Raw genomic sequence first — 12,132 nt, forward strand, 5'->3', positions numbered from 1 at the left:
TTTTTGTCTGCTCTTGATTCTCATTGATTTGAATAAAGAAATACTTGGAAATTCATTTTTGTGCTTAATTGACCTTTTCATTGTCCAAAAATGCTACAAAAAACATGTTAACACAATTTTCATCTGAGTGGGTCTTTATCAAGACACTGGTTATATGAATCTGTGGATCACTTGTTCCTTTGTTTTTCAAGTTAAAATAAAAAATGAAAAACGATTTGTTTTTTCATTTTTGATTTTAAGTTGAATAAACAAATGAGCAAATGATACACAGATTTATATGTTATACCCTTTATGTAGTTCTCTTTGTAGATTATCTCTGGAATTCCACGAAGCAGATACGTATCCCGGTAATTCCCCTTTATGTTTCATCCAATCTGTTCTGTAAAATTGCAGACTGCAAATTGTATGTCATTTTTGTGATTACATTCTTGTGTGAGTCATAAACAGAAAACAAAAGCTGGTGCTCTTGGAGAGCTGGTGGAGGCAGGGGCAGAAGATGCGCTGATCATCTGGTGTTTGTTTGGAGCCTCAGCTCCTCACTTATGCTCTTTCTTGTCGTTTTTTCAGGTTTAGTGTCGTGTCCTCTTCCCAAAGACATCAGTGGCGAGCATCAGTGTGGTCTGGTCTTCAGAGAAAGCTGCTATGTGGCAGCTTTATTCCGTCTCACATCATGCACGTTGGGTTGCTAAGTAATTTCAGCGTTGTATCAGTCTCTAACAAGGTCGCCTTTGAGTCACTCAGTCAACACAGGCTTTGGTCTGCAGTATATGTGGAGGCGGTTTGTCCTTTTCAACAGTGAGTGCACTTCTGTATAGAGTCTGTACCTCCAAATCCCTTCTACCTTTGCAGCAGACGCTACCGTCAGCGCGCTTTTATGCCATGTGACTTGAAAAATGATGATGATCAGGCAGATGATGGTGGCCGGGAACAGCGAGATTACCGGGAGATAGAGGTAAAAACTGCAGTCAGAGCTGCTTCATCTCCCTCTGCTGTGGAGAAGCTTCAGTGACACCTACTGGTGCACCGACGGGTCTGACCTAGTGATTACAATGTTTTTGTCAACGTTTCAGGAGGTGTGTGTGTGTGGGACTGAATGTGAGAGTGCGTGACAAATAAGAATCTGCATAGGATGAAGTGTGATTTATGCAGATGTGGACGCTTCTCCAGCATGATGCAGGGAGTCACCATTAACATCACAAATGTGATGTCATGCCTCCACCTAGTGTTCAGCAGAGTTTTCTGGCTTCAATTTGAAATCCAACCAAAAACATGAGCGCAACTGAAATATTTACTGTATTTTACCATTTTATCTAATATTTATTCCACATGAACAAAAGCTCCATGTTTAACCAGAATTTGGATTATACAATTAATTGATTGTGATGATGTATATTTAATTAAAGTTAAGGTAAAAGCCGTTAAATCAGTTTAAGAAGAAGAAAAATAATTTTATTTGATCGAATTATGTTGTTGACAGCTTAGAACAGCTGTGGGCTAACTTTAAGACTAAAAGCTGAAAATCTGACATGAATGCCGAATCAGGAGCAGATTTGTGGCATGTTTTGGTAATCCACAAAAAAATAATATGGAATCTGGACAAAAACATACTTTAGTTCTTATTAAAATTTCAAATTTAAAGTTTAAAACTGTTAAAAAACTGTGGCTTTTGTTCTTAGTGCCAATATCACCAATTTATGTGGTGTTGCAACAATAGAAAAACTACTGTCTGACCCAGAAAATACACATGAACGTCAGAAAAACAACAAATCTTTCAACGCTACATGAATTCAAAATAACTTCCTGCACCTAAACAAACATCAATTAATTTGTTGAATGTGATTTATGGAGAGACATCAGAATTACAGGGCAAAATAATACATTATTAATTAGATTTTTGATTTGAAAAATTTCCAGCAATCAAAAAATTGCTTAAAAAGAAGTAAGAGGAAGCGAACTTATATAATCCCCCCGGCTCGACTATAACATTTCCTTTACATGAATTATTTTTTAAGGATTATCAATATGATTTATTCCTGTTTGGTGGGCCAGATTACATAGTTTAACGGCCTGCATATGGCCAGTTTTCCCATCCCTGGCGTAGATCGATGGTCTGTAGCCATAAATACTTGGAGCCATTCGGGCGGATTTCTCGCCGACTCAGGAAGAGCCACAAAGTCTTACTTAACTTTTTAGAAAAACAAAAAACTGATTTGTATTTATCACATAGTGACTGTTATGATGCCACAAAAAGGAATTGACTTTTTTCAAAATATGTAATGATTTATGGCCACATGACTTTCTTTCAAAGCAAAAGTCAGCAGAAATAAAGAAAAATATAGTTAATTTCATCATTTTGTGGTTAATCTCAGGCATAAATTCACAAATCTAATCAACTAATCAGAGCTTAACTAAGTGAGCCTTACTGTATTTTTTGATCCAACAGAAAAAATTACAATCCATGAAATTGCACCTTTTGCTTATTGACCTCAATTGATTTTCTGTTGTCTTTTGGTTTGGATGGATGAAGGATTGATGGAGAACATAGTCAGAAACCTCAGCGGAGGGATACACATTTTCTTGCAACTGTTTGCGAATGAGTTGAATAAAGTTGGAGTTTTTTTTTACTTTACAGTTACTTTTTAAACCTAAAACCTTTTTTTCTTTTACCAGAGAGACACAATGGACAGGTATGGATGGACAGATAACATGAAATGAAAGATCTAAGAAACAGAATCCAAGTTTATTTCACGGTTAGCCTTCAAAACTTTTCAACAGCGTCTAAATAACCTACACCTTCAGGGTTTTTTACTTTTTCCAGGATTTTCCTTCTCCTCACCCACTGCTGAGTACCTGGATCAACGTTGTCCAGCCAATCAGGAACTGAAATGGTCTGTTCCTCAAAATCTGCTCCATTCCTGTGGAGGATCAGGTGCATTAAGTCGACACTTGAACTTAAAGTCTTCTTTCTTTGAAACATTTCCCTGTGTCTTTATATGTTTATGCCTTTACCTGTTGATATATGTCAACCTGAATCTTAAAAAATCACAGCTTCTGGCTTGATAGCTCTCATGAATTTAAAAGAAGTCATTCCAAAAGGCTGAGAGGAGGAATATTGTATTCAAAATTAAATTTAAATTTAAAAGTTTTCATTGTATTTTTATAGTTTACAGGTAATGCTGCTAACAGAGTACCGTTAAAAGTCACTTTAACTGTCAGAAAATAATTGCCCCTTTTTTTTAATCAATCAGTTTATTTATACAGTACTTCTTATCAATATTGCCGTATTAGTTAAAACCTAAGAAGTAATAGGACACAGTACGTAAAAGAAGCAATAATAAAACAGACGTAAAAATAGTAAATAGAAACTAGCGGAAACGCTGTGGCTAAAATTTGAGGAGGCACTGCATAGATTAAAATATTAGTTAAAACAATAAAAATCAAAAGATGCATTAGATAAAAGACTTACATAACTTTATAAAATAAATAAATGCAACGCTATGGGTAAAATTTGATGAGGGGCTCCACAGAATTAAAAGACAAACAAGGTACAAACATAAAAATGATAAACCAAAAAAGCCATGAAATACTTATAAGCCCAAAATATAAATAAATAAGTTGATTAAATGATGTATGTTAAAGCTAATTTGAAAAGATTTGTCTTTAATTTACATTTAAAAATCTCTAAAGAGGCAGAAACTCTCAGATCCTAAAGCAAACTATTCCACAATTTAGGACCATGAAATTGAAATGAGTGTTATTGTCAGTAGAAATGTAGTTTCTTAAGAGAAGTTATGTCCAAAAATCTCCTTAAGATGATATTCAATTGTGTTTTTTAAAGTTTTATGCAATTTTTACGTAAAGACTCACTCTGAAAACATTTATGATGTTTTTTAAGCATTTTTCTGATGATGGAGGACATATATTAGTGTTAATTATTCAAATTTCTGGGAATCAAGAGAGAAACTTCGTCCTAGAAAACCATTTCCCCCCCCTATTTTAGCTAAAAATGTCAAAATCATAGTTAAAAGATGCCTTTAAAATGGATCCAAAGATTATCATAGTGGGTCTTTAACATCACTGGATGCTCTTCAAACACGTTTTGCTTGAATTGTTGTATTTTTCTTGCACAGATTCATTTTCAAATGCTGTTTTTTATGCTCTGGCTTGTAATGATACATGATTAGATTAAAGGCATGTTTTTTTTCCTGTTTTTTGTCACAGGATCTGTAAACAAGAGGCACACGTGTTTTCAGCTTTACCAAACTCCACACAAAGGTCACATGTTCCACTTCAGAAACTACACCATTTGAAAAGGTCAGCAGTCAAAAAAAGGGGAAAGAGGAAAAATTGACTATTCAAAACAGCGTTGCTTCTGTATATTTGTGTGGACTTGTTTGTGCTTTATTTATATTCATTGTTTACATAGAAACACAAGAGAAACTGTTAAATTCCCCATCTGGTTAAAAAATGGCATTAGAAAAATAGAAATAAATAGTACATTTTGTATTTTAAAAGCAGTAGATTCAGTTAAAAATCAAAAGAATCATAATTTGTTTTATTTGAAAGCACTTTTCAGAAAACTTAAGGACACTTTACATACACAAACCAAAAAAAAAAAATAAAACAAATAAAAGCACGATGATACAAAATAATTTTTAAATTAACTGAGAAGATTTTTTTAAATAAATGTATCTTTTTTTGGTTAAAAAATGCATTTTAGGGATACAATTTTAAATATAAAGTCAGAATTATTGGGTAGAAGTCAAAATAACTCTAAAAAACACAGAAAAATACACCAAAAATACATCTATTTAATTTCCAATAAAAATTCTGACAGAAAAAATTGCAAAAATACTGAACATTTTTGACTGATTTAAGTTTTCAGAGATAAAAAGATAAATTGAAACAATTATGAGCTTTTCTTTTGATTTTGACTAAATCCCAAAAGTGAAATATGGTGTTAATAATACAATAAATTTGACAGCAGAACATAAAAATTAGACTTTTTTTCTCCTCTGTCAGCACAGAAGTTGCACAATACCCTTTGCTCCACTTGATGGTGCTGCTTTTGCAGCGTTGGCGCTCACACCACCTAACAAATGTGGGTGGGAGGGAGTTATTGTGATTCAGCTCCTTGTGACACGAGATAGACATGTCAGACGCAGCAGCACATTTAAACCTATTGTAAGTTAAATTGTGTGAGGGGGTGGAATAACACAAAGTTGTAACCACTGTAAATTGTAAGGGCGCCAAATTACTACCTGAAAGACTGTTGAAAGGCACTGGCTTACACAAAATCATGTGGTTTGCTTAACAACATTTCTGAAAACAGGTGCAGTTCATTGTTGAGGATGGAAGAGATGCTATTCTTTTGTTGTTTTGACATTTAAGGACATGGAAAGTTTATAAATCAATTAATTTTACTGTAATATGAAAATACTTTTGTACACTAATAGATTATTTCATCACTTCAGGATTTGTCACTCCAACAATTGGAGGAATCAGAGAAAAAATGGAGAGGATCAGTGTTAGTAAAAGGATGCTGCTGTAAGAGGCCTGGAGGAGGACCAAAGAGGAGGTTCATGGATGCAGTGAAGTAGGACATGAGGTGGATCCACAGGATGGAGGCGGGATGCGTCAGGAGGAAGCGACCTCGATCAATTCTGGAAGAAAGTCAAGAGGTCGAGCAGAGCCGCGCGCACGTGTGGGTTGAAGCTACATCTGGATGTGTGTTTACTTGTCTGGCTGCAGTACAAACACCGGCCGCTAGGGCGCGCGCTGCAACTTCCGCAGACTTGCAGCAGGATCTGCATCAGCCGGAAAAAAAGCTAACGAGCGGAAGCCGCAACAACAGGAAACGAAATGGCGAGACTTCAAAATAAAACGCCAATTTCTGAATGTATAGATTTTAAAACACAGAGTGGAATTATTTGATGCCACGCAAACACAAATAAATGTTTAAGATTAATTTTCGGTGTCAAGATAAAATTATAACAGTTAGTAAAAAACGGAAGTCATAAACAAGTAAATATTATATTCGATTCTGGTTTAGAATATGTTAAATAATATAAACGTAGCTATTTATTGTAATTTAATTGGAGTGTATATTATGTGCTTAACATGGAACTACAATAAATTATATTTAAAAAAGTTTCTCAAAAGCGTACTACTCTTTTATTTTGAAAAACCCTAACCGGATGCGGTACTGCCTACTCTCCTCGTCGGCGCGTTTGTGTTGACACCGGCCATTCAACAGAACCCCACAGAGCAGCTTTGATTGCCGTATTCAGACTCCCGCTCCCCGAGTTCCTGTTTCCGCTGCAGCCCTTCTCGGAGCCACAATCCTCGGCTGCCTGCGCCCTCCGTCCCAGCGTCCCGCATCCCCGCTCGGATGCCTCTGGAGGCCGGAAAGTCAGACCGAGGTAGGTGACAACAAGCCCCGCTGTGGAGCGCCAATCCAGACGCAGAAGCGGCGGCTCCCGAGCCCGCTCATTACCCCGCTCCAGCCCGGCCTGTTGACTGCGTCGCTGATGAGATCACTGTTCCCACACAGCGGTCACGGTATGCGGGGATTTCTGCTGCTTTCCGGCGCCGTTAGACGGCTCGGTGTGCTGATCACCGGGATGTGGTTTGGTGGAGCTTTCCGCTCTTCCTGCGTGAGCAAGTTTGAAGGCTAAAGATAAACATTTGTCGGTGCTGCTGCACCGTTACCTGGACGATGAGGAGGGGGATATCTCCGAGTGGCATCAGCTGAGCTCCTGTGCTATCAGCATGTGCTTTGTGTTTTTGCTTGAGTTCATACCAGAAATGAGGGTGAAACCGACATCCTAGACGGGCTGTGAAGCTCTCCTGACCACCATTTATTGTTTTATGAGACAAAAAGCGCATACTTCTGCTTCCGTTCACAGGAATTACCTGGTAATGATCTCTGGTGTCAGGTGAGAGTTTATGGAGGCGTGGCTACCATGCAGTAAGCCGCAGCTGAAATCTGAGCAAACGGATCCTTAGATTTGCATGGATAAATGCATCTGCTGGAGGGGCCTCTGCTTCCAGAAGATGTTTGGAAAAGTGAGGAAGTTCCTAAAACATGCATTGAACTCCAATCATCTGATCTAATTTAAGCGTTTTTTATTATTTAAAATTAGGAAAAACGTGTTTTCTAGAACATAGTTTCTGTAAAGGAGCAGTAGTTCCTATAAAAATATGCATCTGAGTTGTTGGTGGGCCTGTTGGCCCATCCCCATTTCTCATCATCCATCTGTTTACTCCAGGGGTGTCGAACTCAATCGCACAGGGGGCCAAAATCCAAAACACACCTGATGTCATGGGCCAAACGGGATAAACATTTATTGAACACAAAAAACTACATGTTTAAGACTTTAAAAATGTAATTTTTTTAACGGGGACCAAACCTTGGTACGGGTCCGAAACCAGTTCAGTTAAGGTTAGGGCTAGGATACCGGTTCCGCGTCCCGCTACCGGACCAGGACTGATTTGCGGCCCAGAGGTTGGGGACTCCTGATTCCCTCTTCAAAAAACGACGAGTTGGGGGACACCTAAAAAAGGTACATTTTTGACGTGGTGGGGTCCTCAACCAGATGTCAATATGCGACAAGTTGGGAATAACATTGGGCCATTAACCAGCTTAGTGGCCTTGTGGTAGAGTGTCCACCCTGAGATTGGTTTCAAATCCCAGCCAAAGACTAAAAATGGGACCCAATGCCTCCCTGCTTGACACTCAGCATTAAGGGATTGGATTGGGGGGTTAAACCAGCAAAAGGTTACCGAATGCGGCTGTGTCTGGAGCTCACCCCTCTCTCAAGGGATGGGTCAAATGTGGAGAACGAATTTCACACACCTAATAATTTAATAACAAGAAAATAAAATGATCTGGCGGGCCGGGTATAATCACCCGCGGGCCGGATCCGGTCACTGGGCCTTGACTTTGACACATGTGGTTTACACTCTCTCCCGCTAGCTTACAGCCCCTCATCGGTTCAACAACAATGTTGAGCCTGATTGGAAAGAACGTTAAAGTCTCATCAGTTATCACACACCTAGATGTGTGAAATTTGTTCTTTGCATTTGACCCATCCCCAGCCGCACTCTGGAACAATTTGGCGATTAGTCCAACCCACTTAATGCTGAGTGTCAAACAACAAGGCCCTGCGTCCCATTTTTAGAGTCTTTGGTATGACTGGGACACTCAGGGCGGACACTCTACCACAAGGCCACTGACCGGGTCAAAGACAAACGGTCGCCAAGTGGGTGCATCAGAATGGGGCGGAGTTTCCCGCCCATTTTAGTTTTTACATCACAAACACAATCTTTTTTAAATTACATTTCTCGTTCACCAAAATTCTTAATTTATGTCTTCTATCTTTAGAAAAATTCCACAAAAAATGTTTAAAATTCCACAAATTTGCCATTCACAATTATCTTATCCAGTCTGCTTTAGTAACCAGGAGAGCAGACCTGATTAAATTAGTAGCCTTAATCCATTCATGAATTAGTAAACAGTGGTGTATGTTGCAGCGACAGCAGCTATTCCTGTGGCGGTGGCGGCGGAGAGGGTGTTGGGGTGGTGGGGGGACTCTGCCTTCCAGTGAGCGCCACTCTGCTGCCTCAGATCGACGTCGGTTCGAATTGGATCCCCTTCCAACTGTCAGAGGCCAATTATTTAACATAAAGCGAAGTGACTCACTGCTTGGCAACAAAACGCTTTGATCAGAGGCTTTTGTCGTTTTTGGACCGAGCATAGCCATGGGTCGACTCCTTCATATCAGACAAATGCAAATAATTACTTTGAGAGGGGGGGTTAGTTCATTCAAGGGCTGTGAAGTTCTGATGAGCCAAATAGTGGTGATAACACTCAAAGTGACCCTCGAAATCTGCATTAACCGCTTTCTTTATGTAAAATTTCCCGGTGAGTCTCACACTTTTAAACTTCCGCGTTGAAGCTGAGACGCATGATAGTGCATCTTTAATGCAGGAGACCCCCGCTAACGTACTTCATTTCATCTCCCACCCTGTCTCTTCGCCCTCTGCGCTTCCACCTTGCACACCTCACACTCCTGTCTGTCTTAATTTTTTGACTAATGAGTTCATTAAACATATTAGTGTTGCTCTGCCAGAGACGTTCGATGCGGCACGGTGAGCAAACCGGCTGGTGACTCGCTTAATAGTTTAACCTGTTCCCGAAATGAATTTGTTCCTCGCGCGGTGAGCACCGTTTTCTGTGCTTGTTTGTTTTTTCCTGTGCAGCAAGCCGCTGCCAAGTGGAGTTTTATTTAAAATAGCAGTCGGATTTGTTTTTCATTTCACTTCCGACTGCAATACCAGCCTGTCACCTGCACAGCAAGTGCCTCTGTTTGCATGAAAAGCCATTCTAATTTCAAGCATCACAGTGTTTTGGCTCAGTGTACAGTGTGTGTATAATGCTTGATATTGGCTTTGGTGTACTGTTTATACATCCCCTTTCCCCTTTGCCGTCCTAGATAGACTCTTTTTTTAGGAAAAAATCCAAGCAGATGAGGATAAAAACCTGAATCCATCTACGAGGGAGAAAAAATCAGCACAAAATTTTAGGACATCTTCCAATTTTTCCAGCATCTCTTCAAAAGAAGACTTGTGTTGTTGCATTGTTGTGTTGGTTTTGCTAATCTCTGTGCAAGATATTTCCGCTCCACACAAAGTAAATGGAGCAGAAGCTATTGAAAGACGCTTTTACCTTTTGTAGTTTGTGTTTTGGGGGTAAAAAAAGCACAGAAAACATTATATATGAATCGATTCAACACTTCCTGCTTTTGGATTTGAAATAAAAAAATAGCTGCTTCAAGAACTCGGTTCACTAAGCAATCTCTACATGACCCGTGTTGACATTTTTCATGTGTTCTTAGAAAACCCTAGTGGGATGTATAAAAACACTCATTTCCTTAAAGATTCATAACGTTTTCATCCTTAGGGATTTGTGCCAACCACCTGCAGAACGCGTCTACTTTCTTTTCTTACATCTGCAGGATGCAGTGTCTCTAAAGGGCAAGATCTGCAGCAAAAAAAAAGAGACCTTTCTGCATCCGTCCTCTCCTGCCGTCACCCTGCCAGAGTGCCATTATTATCTGTATTGTAAGGCAGAGTGTCTTTCTAGTGAATGTAAGAGCCAATCACAGGGCAAGCGTGAGGCAGGTTTCCATGGAGAGCAGTGGACCGGCCGGCTTTAGCTTGATCAAGGTGGATAGTATTCTCCAACAGGAAAAGGAGAAAGGGTCCAGAAGCACCGTCCTGTTGTTTGGCTGTCTAAATGTCTGACTGGTATCAGATTGGATCTCCATTGAGTTTGGATCTTGTGTCTTTGTCGGGTTTGGCAGATCTTTAAGTGAATATTAGGTTGGGCAGCTCCAAGGGTTGGCTATTTTTCTGTTGTGACCATTAACTATATGAGAACTGGACTGAGTGACCCCCTTCCCCCTTGGGTTACAAACAGGAACTGGTTCCAAGAAGCCAAAATCTATTGAGAAATAAACAGCTATTACTCAGTCAATATATTTGTCGGGATTACCATTCTTGTTCTGCTTTCATTTTTTAAGATGTTTTTGCTAATCCTAACTTTTATTTTACATTTTTCTTTGTTACAAGTTAAAAACTGGCCAATCAGTTTTGTCAGACTGCCTATAAATCTGTGCTACCTTAATCTAGTGATTAGCATAAACTATTTTTGACATTTTGGTGACGTTAGGCTGCATTTTGTTCAATCTTGTGGTTGTTACAGGCTTAATGCAACTAATGAAATTGGATGGTTATAACTATAATTTTGTGCAACAGCTAAGAAAATCTCACAAGGTGCAATAGATCGTTGGAACACCGGATGTAAATGTCATAAACGGGCAGACAGCTGGTTCCATGTGCAGCAGGTTCAGACAGGAACTAAGCACAGCTAAAAGTCCACAAAGCTAAATCAGGGTCAGACGGGCAGAGGTCAATCACAAGCGTGGGATCATCCAAGAAAAGAGTAGATATGTCAGAGTCTGGGCGAGGGTCAGGGCAGGCAGCAAGGAATCAGAGATAAAGCAGGGTCAGGTACACAGAAGATCAGGTCCAGATGGAAACGCTCAGTAATGTAAGCAGGGTGGCACAAACAATACTTCGCACTGAGTGAGGCTCTGTGTGCTGCTTACGAAGCAGGTGGGTGATTGTCAGATTGGAGACAGCTGAGCAGCATCCAGGAACTGTGTGCTGGGGTTGTTGGGAGATGTAGTGCAGTCAGTACTCTGGAGATGGTTCCTGCCGGTGACCAGAGGGGGAGTCAGAGTGCTGACTCCTAACAGTAAGCCATTTTTATAGATGACGTCACTCTCACTCGGTCCAGCTCTCGAATTGGTTGTGACCAATTTGAGACCCGAAGTTTGCCTCAAATTGTCTAATCCCCTGGTTCCGCTGGGCCCAGCAAATAGGGAGTTAGCATTTCCTGCACAAGCATCAAGCAAGATACAAAGTTATTATTGCACCTTGAGCATGGTCATAAGTTTTATTTATTTTCAGCTCATTGGAGCTGTCCAGAAATATGCATGTACCTTTCCACATGCAGCACTTGGTTTCTTCCCTTTTCATCTTTTCTGCACTTTCTATTTATAAATCTAGTATCTGTTTTACACACGGGACTCTCGGAATGCAGAAACTGCCAAAATGAGACAAGGGGAAAAAAGGTTTTCTAGCATTCACTGTCTGTAGAGCAGAATTCAGGCATGACTTACAGTGACAATTTTTAGCTCATCTAAAGTTGCTTAGAGATTCTGTGTGGCGACACAAACAGCACTCCCAAAACCTCTCACATACCCACAAAATCCCTTTTACCAGTACCCACAGCCCATCAAAGAGCCTTTTAGCCCCTGTGAGTCCCCAGCTCAGGCCGGGATCAGAGCAAGCACGGAGGGCTGGAGGGATTCGAAGTTGCTGCTAAAAACATTCTCGAATGCCAGAAAAGATAGTGTGCCTCCTGAGTCTTAGGAAGTGACACTGTGCAACATCTAACTCAGACAGGAAGTGAGTTCACTTTGGTCTTTAGGAGAGTCTACGCAAAGACACTGGTGGCATCCACACATACAGGGAACAAAGGTTTGGAGTTCAGAAGAGGCA

General features: G+C 40.0%; 1 protein-coding gene and 1 long non-coding RNA gene across 2 annotated transcripts in view; both read left to right on the plus strand.

The window, feature by feature from the left end:
* The first annotated feature begins 967 nt into the window (after positions 1-967).
* LOC112158187 lies at positions 968-6,140 on the plus strand. The gene is made up of 3 exons (XR_002921267.2): positions 968-2,929; positions 4,222-4,314; positions 5,475-6,140. It is a non-coding gene; the product is annotated as an uncharacterized LOC112158187 (long non-coding RNA).
* Positions 6,141-6,217: 77 nt separating this feature from the next.
* The window catches only part of fut8b (fucosyltransferase 8b (alpha (1,6) fucosyltransferase)), a gene marked incomplete at its 3' end in the record, with an annotated part of 111,829 nt that continues 105,914 nt past the window's right edge, over positions 6,218-12,132 (plus strand). The window contains 1 exon segment of the mRNA XM_024291702.2: positions 6,218-6,422.

The sequence above is a fragment of the Oryzias melastigma genome, linkage group LG24, assembly GCF_002922805.2.
Source record: "Oryzias melastigma strain HK-1 linkage group LG24, ASM292280v2, whole genome shotgun sequence".
Lineage (NCBI taxonomy): Eukaryota > Metazoa > Chordata > Actinopteri > Beloniformes > Adrianichthyidae > Oryzias > Oryzias melastigma.